Source organism: Lygodium microphyllum, chromosome 28 (genome assembly GCF_053477565.2).
Source record: "Lygodium microphyllum isolate KBCC chromosome 28, Lygodium_microphyllum_v1.1.10, whole genome shotgun sequence".
Classification (NCBI taxonomy): Eukaryota; Viridiplantae; Streptophyta; class Polypodiopsida; order Schizaeales; family Lygodiaceae; genus Lygodium; species Lygodium microphyllum.
In genome coordinates this window covers 27827410-27837648 of record NC_141162.1, presented here as the reverse complement: position 1 = coordinate 27837648, position 10239 = coordinate 27827410, and the positions used below count along the sequence as shown (strand labels likewise).

At 45.7% G+C, this 10239-nt stretch overlaps 1 protein-coding gene across 1 annotated transcript in view; it reads right to left on the bottom strand.

Annotated features, from left to right (window-relative positions):
* Positions 1–957: 957 nt before the first annotated feature.
* Positions 958–10239, bottom strand: part of LOC148011277 (uncharacterized) — a 193452-nt gene continuing 184170 nt past the window's right edge. The window contains exons 12-16 of the mRNA XM_087669993.1: positions 3749–3835; positions 3502–3652; positions 3167–3302; positions 1753–3081; positions 958–1585 (exon numbers count right to left, since the gene is read on the bottom strand). The gene's annotated coding sequence lies outside the window, so the exon portion shown is untranslated. The remainder of the gene's footprint in view (positions 1586–1752; positions 3082–3166; positions 3303–3501; positions 3653–3748; positions 3836–10239) is intronic.

The following is a 10239-nucleotide window of genomic DNA, read 5'->3' as shown; positions in this document are numbered from 1 at the left end:
GCATTAGAGTATGACATGTGGATCCATACATGGTTTTCTCTTTGGTTCTTGCAGAACAAGCAAGATGTGTGAATCAATGTGATGTGACACTTCTCGTATGAGGCTTCTTTGCTCATGGACCATTGCTATGCATTTTAGAATGCACTTGAGAAGATTGCTTCTATTTGCGTTGTTGGCAAATGCGTATTTGCACAACTTATGGCTTTGGGATAGCCACATGATAAAGCAATTGAATTATGTCATGAATTACTATTGTGCAAAAAGTTATAGCTTGCCAAAGTATTTGTATTCATGATCTTGAAGGCTACAATCATGGATCTGTATTGAGGGCTTTTGCATATATTGGTTGGCTGTTTTTGTACACCTAATTTGTTGATCTTAAGTGGAAGCTTTGAGGTTGATACATGACTGTTATTGGAGTGGGTGAATCTCTCATCGTGGCAACTTGTGTGTTTGGACCTGAGAAAAAGTATAAGCTATGTCAAGTTTGACATCTAAATGGGATGGATTTTTAAAATTTATGGTCGTCTTTGGTATCAAAAGAAGTTGGGGTTTACAATTTCAAAGTATCAATGTATTGATGCTTCTAAGAAAGCAATTAAGACTTTGGCCAACTTTGAGCCAAGAGATGGATGCTTTTGTAAGGAATTTACATTTCCTAAATGAAGGTGTTGAGTTTGATGCATTCTTTTATCTTCCTTAATAGTGAGCTTTGAGACTTAGTATGATCAATGTGGCAAATGTAAAGAAATGCTCTACCATAGAAAATACAAAAATAATTGTACGAAAAATGCATAGCCCGATATAGAACACAGTTAGGGTTAGGGTAACATAGGGACAATGAATAAAATGAATAATAATAAATGATTATTAAGAATAGAGTTAGGGTTAGGGTAATGCAGTCCACCCACCAATGATACATTGAGCATAATCGAACTGATCTAAATCAAAGAATGCCGTTCATTTGGCCAACCACAAATTGATGTTCATCTTATCACATTCCTTTTTGTCCCCTTTAAAGGGATTAGGTTGGAACATGAGAGGCGATAACCTCATGGCTGCAAACGGAAAATGGGGAGTGCACATCTCGACCAATTGCCGTTGCATGTCCTTGATTTAAGCTTTGAGAATTGCCATTAGCAATGAATCTCCATCAGATTTGATGGTTTGGGATGCTACTCGGACATGTGTTCAGATTTAGGAGAAGCTTGATGAGCATTCTCTATGTGTTGGGGTTTGGAAGGAACGAATGTATCAAAAGGAGATCCTTCATGCGAAGCCATGGTGGTGAGAGAGAATAAGAGAAGACAAGAGAATATTTACTGATTAAAGTTGAGAGAGAGAGACAGCGCGTTGAGAAGAACATGACTGGGATGCAGGGAGTAGCTGAAGGGGCTTGTTTCCGCGCTCAGTTACATTTTCAAGCGTGGGCTGTTTCAAGGGAGATGAAGAATTATGACCTGTGAGGGGAGCTGGTTATGCCGGCATGGGTGCGTGAGTTTCTTGATCTGCCTGACTTGATCCCAGAGACAGCTCATGGTATTCGCCTAGCCAAAACAATCGCCCATATGAGGGGTCCCGGTACCTTACAAAAAAAATACTGACGTTTTCACAGACATTAAATGTTAAGATCATAGTAACAATTAATGTCACATTAACATCAAACTTAGTTATAGCGTTAACATTAAACTTCAAATCGATAAAAATCACAATCAATCAGAATATTGCCCAATACGGGCTATAAGAATTCACCTTCCAATAATGGTCTATCACAGCCCTGGAGTGGTAGCTCCCTTCTCCAATCATGAGAACCACCAAAATTCTTGCGCACAAGCATTACCCCAACACAAAAAACCCAAGCACTCTGAAACCTGGATTTGGTTTTGATTTGAGTTTTGTTTTTGTCTGTGGTTTTGATTTTGATGTTTCTTGCCTTGTCCTTGCTGCCCCCTCTGAGAGGAAACAAGAGCTCCCCCTTGTGGATGAAGCACTATGAAACTGATTGAACAGCTGAGCACAACACAGTAGATTTGACACTCATAGAACACAGACATGGTGGGTAGTGAGATCACTTGCTGCACAAAATGGAAGTATTTTTTAGCTTAGGATTTCAAAAAAGCTACACGACAAAAATGTTAATCTGCTACATGTCTTAAGGGGAAGCAAAGAGACACCAGAATGACCATTTACTTCATCTCATGCATTACCCCTGAAATTTTCCTCATAACACAGAAAATAAAGTCAGCTGTGTGCTCTACCAGCTCTCAAATTTGAAGTGTAGCCTAGAATTTCATGTTGAAAGGAAATTTCAGAGTAGTATTTCTAAAGTTATAATCTCTTGTTTCTGGAAGATACAATGGAATTTCTTGCCATGATCCTTTTGAGGTCAATATTTTCTTTACCCTTATGTGGTAGGGTAAAAACCCCTTTGAAAGGTGTTGCAACCTTCAAACATTCAAATTCGAGGGCTGACATTGCCCTACTGCCAAAACTTCAGATAAAAGGCAGCTTTTAATTCATTGCAGGGGCAAGCTAATATAAACTGCTGCCTTACATTAGATAATGCATGGAGCAGTCCCAAGGAGCATGTGTACTGTTGTCCCTAGACCTTTCCTGCTCCTTATTCAAAATATAGGAGATATATTTGTAATGGTAAGTGCTTGACTTGCGTGCAGGCAAGCTCAGAAACTTGATTCATTCATTGAGTTTTAGTATGAAATGTTATATCTGCGATTTCTTTCTGACAAAAGAGATTCTATAACCACACTGGGCTACATGAAAGACGAGTAAAATCATTAGGAAATGTCCATCTTGAATACCAAAGGAAGTGGCATCTCCATGTGTTATGCCAGTCCAGACAACAGATGAATATGATACCATTTTGATAATAAGGAACCAATCTGATCTGCCACCACGAAGTAGCAAGAGTCAATATGCTTCATGAAGTGCTGTGTGATGCTCTTGACACGGGGGATAGTACTACCCTCATAGTTAGATATGCAGTGCATCATTTGCCTCTGAAGTTGTTGACAATTAGAAGCCTTTGACATAGTTGGTACGGAGCTATGGTTGTCATCATTCCTGCAAGAATCAGCATTGTGAATCAATGAATGTGGATCATAACAAGCAATGATAATCTGCCAGCACAAGACACGAGTCGTCATACCTCTTTGATGCAATGTTCTTTTGTGAATTGGTGCTATGTCAGCACAAGGCACCAAAGTCCTTATGCCTCTCTATTGCAATTATTTTTTAGGATGGTGACAATGTATCCATACAGAATCAATTAGCTGATTTTTGACCTGAAGATGCACAAAACTATACTGATAAAATATTTAGCAACTTTTTGCAAGCTCAAATATCAGTCTGAATCTCTGACTCTACCATAATGCTTCATGAATTGCTTCAATACGCAGTCATTGACACAGATCAACAAGATTGACACAGGTCAACAGTAGCAACTGAATCATCAAAATGCGTAAGATGCTACTGTAATTATACCTTCATTGTCAGCAGATTCGTTATGCCTCTGTGATACAATCTTTGTTGTGATGGCTCGAATGTGGACACAGCCATACTGGTCAAAATTTTCCCAATCCTTGCAAACTCAATTTTCAGTCTGGAGCTCTGACCATGTCATAGTGCTTGAATTCTTTCCATTGCATTCATTGACAGATATGAATATTGTTAACACACATGTCAACAGCAGCACCTTCATTGTCAAACATGCAAGAAGATAGCTGATCACCAGGATAAGTGTTGAGAGGATTCAATTGTCTCCAACAAACACAGGGAAGCTGGCTGATAAAAATAGAATTCTGCTATGCTTGTCATCCTGTATGAAGAACATTACATCAGCTACCCTTTTTTTTTGTTGGTGTGGGGCGGGGGGGGGGGGCACAGGGGTTGTGTGTGGGGTGGTGGCAGGCAAAAAAGGTGTGGCTAATTGTTTTACTCAGAAGAAAATACAATAAAGTACAAATGCTCAACACTCTAGCTGAGCTGTTCAGAAATCAAATCATGCATACAAGGCCTCTCAGGGTGGTTGTGGGGGGCCGGGGGGGCGGGGGAGGGAAAGAAGCCACGGTGGAGTATAACACCATAGAGGTTTGCCATCCTGTAAGGTGAAGCACAGGCCATGGCCACCTTGAAGGAACTGCTGCTGAAGCTCCTGTTGGTGTCAAGAGTTCCTTGTAGCTGCTCCCAGTAGCCACAGAGGGTGTGAATAATGGATGGGTAATGGACTTGGTAACAACACATACATGTGCTTATTCGACATGCAGGTGAATAATGGATGTGTAATGCACTTGGGCACAGCCCACATACACATGGTTATATGATGGGGGTCAGGTGGAGGTGGATGACATGATGGCAGGAGCACGCGAGAAGGATTGCAGGAGCATGCGAGAGAAGAATTGCATGAGAGGCGAGCTGCATGTGAATGGAAGATGCAATGGCATGTGAAGTCTGTTCAAGGAAGATCAAGATGGAGGGAAGACTCAAGAGCTGTCTCAGATAGGACAGTTAGGTGACTTCGTGGAATTGAACTGTTGGTCAGAGCTTGGGCTTGTGGAGCCAATAATTGTACAAATCACTGTTGTATTGCTCTAATAAACATTTGAGGATCTCTTCTGCCTTTCTTGGCTTCTCTTTTCTTTTGTTGACATGTGCATTAAGATTTGTGTCTTACAATTGTTATCAAAGCAAACTCTTGACGATGGGCAAGGTTTGGAGAATTAGAACAGTTTCGCTTATTCTCTAGAGCAGGTTATAGGGATTTTCCTTTTCCGACCATGGATGCTCAGATCTTTGCAATGCAAGTGGAGGTAGCACAAGCGGCGATGGAGGTGACGTACTTGGAGGCGGTATTGCTTCATGAAGAGCTCAGTGCTATTCTCCAAAGTCATATGACATCCTCTTGTTTGATGACTACAGGGGGTCTCGGCTTTGAGGGGAGATCGCTAACATGGAACAGCGTATGAAGCATACGTTGGAGTGATTGGTGGTCCTCGATTCAATGGACGAAGAGTTCAGTAAGGTGGGCTCATGCCAAAACTCTCTGCTAGCTAGCAAAGAGAGAGCCAGCATGATTCATATATACCCACCGCTTAGTTCACATTGAGGATCAAAACAATGCTAGGCTGGAGCACTCACCTACTACTAGTGTTTCTGATATATTCAATTCTTCTCCATAGGGTGCCTTGGGCCACCCCGAGCATTTTTGACCATCTTCTACATTTATCCCTAACCATCTAGTGGGTCTTTGCATCTCTCTTACTGAGAAGGAATTGGCAGTGATGGTGAAGAAATTAACTATTCCAAAGTTCAATGGCAAGCAAGATGGGAAGCTTGTCTACACCAACAAAGGAGGTGAATAGTGAATTTGCCTTGGTGTGGCAAACAAAGGGATTTAAGATTTTCCATGTCCAAAAGAGTCTTCAAGATGGAGCCTCTCTGTGATGATAGTCATACCTAAAACCACATCCACTGAGTACTTGAGCTGAGATGCACTAGGCTATTCTTAAACACTTTACTTTGATGGATGAGGTTCGAGATATTCTAAAGGTGACTCCTCTCATCAACATCAATGTGATTTTAGGGCAGCCATGGCTCTATGTGTTGGGTTTGATTCACGCCTACACTCAAAGAGGAGTGTCGATGATCCTCAGTAGGACATTGGGGCACTTTTTACTCTCTTTACGAGAGGTTTTTTCCCCCTGATTTATTTCCTTTTATTTTATGTGCCTATGTTACACAATTTGGGCACTTATCGTGTTTTACACCCTTCAGGTGTGAACATCCTCTTACAACCCTAAGGTTTAAGGGCTATACTTTGTACTTGCACCACTCTTTTGATGATTTGCATTGGGTGTTGTGCTATCACACTCTTACACTCTTCTTACTGTCAACTGCACTCTCAGCCAAGCTTCGATCTGTCCTAACACTATGACCACATGGGCTTGGTGGGTGACGCGCTATTTCTCATCTCTAAAATAAGCAAGTAGTTAGCAAGGGCAGCCATGCCATGATGGTTTATATGTGAAAGCTTGAGGAGAGTCTTCTTCTTCTTCTTCACATTAGGGAGATGTGGAGCGGACAAGCTTGGCATTGTTGCAAGAATTTGATTTCCTTTTCTTGGATGAGTCGCGAGTTGCCCCCATCACGATAGGAGGATTTCAGGATTTAGTTTGTTCACAAAGTAGATCCTCCCTTGAAGGCACCTTATCAGATAAGCAAGGAGGAGCGCGAGGAGCTTTGAGCATAGATTGAGAATCTTTTGAAGTGGAGACTCGCTCAGGTCAGCTCTAGCTTGTTCGATGCTCTAGTCTTGTTGGTCAAAAAGAAGGATGGGAGCTCCTGCTTGTGTGTGGATTACAGGTCCCTTAATAAGCTCACCATTTAAAATACGTTTTCCTTGCCGCGGATAGATGAGTTATTAAATCAGCTAGTAGACTTAGTGATTTTCAGCAAGTTGGATTTGACGTCCTGTTATCACCAGATTTAAAATGCTCTAGAAGATATTCCAAAGATAATTCTATAGACTTTGTTTGAATTGTTTGAGTTTGTATTTGTCACAAGGACATAAAATTTAATTGCTATGCTGAGCATTTGATTAAAAGTTAATCAGATGTGGTAATGTGACTTGCACATGTGAGGTGCAAGTTAATTATTTTGCAGTGTGGGACCCAAGACCCCAAGATATTAGTAGATGTCAAAGGAAAAAGTTGTAATAAGTTATGGTTGACAGGTACTAGATGGTAACCAGTGTTAGATTTGGGCCTAGATCAATTTATTGGCCACTAATGTGAGTGGTGATATTAGAGACTAGGCATTAATAATGCCAGTCTAAGGATCAATGACTGTTCAGGGATACTTGAAACACAAATTAGCCCAACCAATTTAATTATTAGCTGGTAGAATTAATTTTCTAAGTACTAAAATAATTATTAAATAATTTTTTATAATTAATATTCTGAAAATTAATTTTATAAGCTAGATAATGCTAGAAAATGGGATTAGAAGGTTGCAATTGGCAAAACTTGCCCATGGAAGTGGAAAAAACGTTTTTAGGGGTTGGTGGAAGTCTATTCCAACCATTGTGAAAGAGGAGGCTATTAGAGAGCAAGGAGAGGCTACTAATGTGATTTGCAGCCACCAAGGATTAGTCCTACAATATGTGATAGTAGTTTGGAGCCTTCCAAAAGCAGGTGACAATAGTCCTAGGTCCTTCTGGTATAGATAACAACATATAAATAAGTAGTTCCGCCTACACATCGCGCTGTTGTCCCCCGACTATCCTGCACGCTGCCCGACTGATTGTGGCCGTCTTAGCACTGCTCGCGCCTCTCTGTTCGGCTTGCCCTCGCCCCCAAGGTGTGTAACGGCCGCCTTTTCCCCCTCTTGCTTGGCTGTCCCCCGGGTTGACCATCCCCCCCCTTTCCCCGAGTGCTGCCTTGATAAGAGGCCTGGCCTGCGATCAGTCTGCAAAACCACCGCCATTGAAAGCAGAAACACCCCCCCCTTCTTTTCTTCCCTTCCCCTCCAGTTGCTCCCTCCCCTTGTAGCAACTCCCCATTCAGCGACATAGCAACGTGATAGGTAGGTTCTCCCAGTAGGGACGGGCAATGGAAACCTTTGGTCAGACGCCGGCGTACTCACCGAGTGCCCCCCAGTCGAACACCTTGTGCGTAGTCCTCTCTAAGGAGCAGCTCTTAGCCGTCCGAGCTAAGGAGCTAGAACTAATGGAAACAACAATCTATGGTCAGGTAGTAGGACATTCCCCAGCTAGGGCCCAGCTTTGGGACTGGCTCCACTCCACGCTGAGTATCGGCTCGGCACAGATCATGGAGGCGGTCCTGTTGGGCCAAGGGATCTTCATGGTCCACCTCAGCTCGGCAGCCGCAGCTCGCGAGCTACTCGCCAGTTCACCTTATGCATCCACGAAGGGGGTCATATACATGGTCCCTTGGTACAGTGGCTTCACGGTGGAGGCGTTTGCACTCCACAACAGGTTTCTTTGGCACCCAGTCATCCTCCTCTTCCCTGGCCTGGTGATTGAGTACTGCCAGTTAGTGGAAGACTTCGGGAGGCTCTTTGGCACTGTCCTTCCCGCGTCCTTCGCGGATGCAGTGACAGCGGCAGGGGTCCCAAAGGTACGGGTGGCAGTGAAGGAGGTCAAGAATATCCCACAGTTCCTAGAGATTGAGGCAGGCGGGCATTCCTTTAGGTAGTAGGTCATTGTGACTGGGCAACCAAGGCAGTGCTTGTGCTGCCACGACTTTGGGCATCATGCAGCAGTTTGCACGCGGTTTGGAGCCAAGGTGGCTCCGCCTACAGATCCGCAGGTGGATGCTGACGGTTTCACAAGGGACCAGAGGCGACAGAGAGGGAGACGGCAAGGGGAGGCGCAGCCAGCCCCTCAAGCCCAGCCTCGTCAGTAGGGTAATGGCGGATGAGCGTCCCCCTCTCGGCAGAGCACTCCACAGCCCCCCTTGCCCGCCGGACCCGGCAGGACAAATCCCCCCCATTTTATCCACATGAGCCACAGACTGCCTCGCCGGAGCCCCCACAGGCCCCTCACCCACACCCCCCCCCCCCCCCCCCCCCCCCCCCCCCCCCCCCCCCCCCCCGCCCCCACACACCCACCCACCATAGCGCAATCCAATCCACCATGCATCTCTAGCCACTCCACCATAGCGCGATCCAATCCACCCCCATCCCCCCCCCTACCGAGCACTCCCACTGATCCGCACCCAGGTCAGGTGAGCCCCCCAGACCCACTCCCCCTCCTCCCACAGGAGGAGATGAGCCACACACACCTACCTCCTCTGCACACTAGCAGTCCCCCCCCGTCCACATAGCCACTAGCTCATCTGCCCCTGTCACCCGCCTTACTTTCCCGAGACAGGCACAGCTATTGCCACAAGAGTTTTTTCGCAGTGGCCCATGGTCTTACCTGTGAGTTGCGGAGCGCGGAGGGTTCCCACTACCTCTAGAGGTGGGGATCTTCGTGGTTCGTAAGTCAAGGAGGGGCAAGGTCCACCTACTAGCACCACCGGATGGACCAAACTACGCTTTCTTATTCCAGTCATCCTTCTCAGAGGAGTGGACGACTACACAGATTGAGGAGGAATTGAAGAGTTAGGTGGCAGATCACATCTCCCAGTGGATGGGAGATGAAGGACTAGCACTGTTTGCACAACAGTGGCCAGGCTGCATGATGGACATTAACTGGTGGACTGGCGCCGACATCCCACATTTGAGCATTATCTTTTGAGCTCCCCCACAGTGGGAAGCGCCGAGGGATGTGATTGCGTGGCCCCTAGCACAGGCGGCCCACTTCTACCAGTGTACAGTCGCGGTTTTCAGCATGGCTAATAGATGCATTGATAGTACCACTTGGAGTATCTATCACCCCTATGGTCCGGCCGAGGGCCACCATGGGGGACTGGAGCTCACCATCCAGGCCAGCGGCAAAACGTACCTGCACGCTTCGCAGTCTCTCCTCCTCATCTGCAGCTTCCACGCCGAATAGATGCCTGTTCGGTTAGTCACAAGTTTCCCCATGAGCCTACACCTTGCATCCTGGAATGTGAACAGTCTCCACTACAGTGGGGCGTGTGGCTCGAGGAAGTTGATTGTCCGACAAGAGCTGCAGCCTGCCCTCGCCGGACGGATAGACATCTTGCTACTGCAAGAGTACAAGCTCACCCTTGCCCAAGCTCAGCGGGTTGGGAAGGTACTGCCAGGCAGCTCGCATACTTATTGGGAGCAAGCCATAGGTGCCCACGGCAAGAGCGGAGGCGTATGCACATCTATTGTTCTGAGTCTCACCACCTGTGTATGAGACTATGGGACGATAGTGGCAGGAAGGGCTCTATGGATCAGACTGGATATGGGGGACTCGTGTGTTGGAGTCCTCAATGTCTATGCCCCTATGGAGGTTAGGGCACGCAGCAGGTTTTGGGGGAAATTGTAAATGGACTCCTTGAGGTGGACTCCTAGATTGTTGGAGGAGATTTCAACAATCTGGAGGCTTTGGAAGACCAGCAGGGCAGGGGAAGAAACTACCAGGGCATGGCCGGGGAGGAGCAGGAGGCATGGGAGGTCTTTTTTCTTGCAGTCGGAGCACGGGATGCTTGGAAAGACCCTGCCTTCCACAAGAGGGAGAGGTCGTTGGAATTCTCTTGGGGATACAAGCGACTAGGCGGAGCCTTGCTGGAGCGGTTGGACAGGTTT